Genomic DNA, 396 nt, shown 5'->3' with positions numbered 1-396 from the left:
TAGAGCCAAGGATTTGAAGCGGTTGATCCCAAGAGAGCTGGGTGAGTGCCAGTGTGCAGCTCTATTTTAAGGCATGCAAATCCCGGGCCTAGGGAATGATGTTGCTCTCAATGGGTTTCCCACTTTAGATAACCTAAAAAGATAATCCCTAATCTTAGAGCCCACAAATGCACCAGAGGGTTTGCTTCCTAGGGTTAAAGAACCTGTCAACTTGATTACATTAACCATCAGGGTATGTTTAACCTATTCGGTGGCGTACACCTTTAATCCCAGCACTTGGGAGGCAGAGGCAGGCAGATCTCTGTGAGTTCGAGACCAGCCTGGTCTACAAGAGCTAGTTCCAGGACAGGCTCCAAAACCACAGAGAAACCCTGTCTCGAAAAACAAACAAAAAAA

This window comes from Alexandromys fortis, unplaced genomic scaffold, assembly GCF_014885135.2.
Source record: "Alexandromys fortis isolate MF-2015 unplaced genomic scaffold, M_Fortis_MF-2015_v1.1 scaffold_15, whole genome shotgun sequence".
Lineage (NCBI taxonomy): Eukaryota > Metazoa > Chordata > Mammalia > Rodentia > Cricetidae > Alexandromys > Alexandromys fortis.
Note: the sequence above shows the minus strand (reverse complement) of the source record.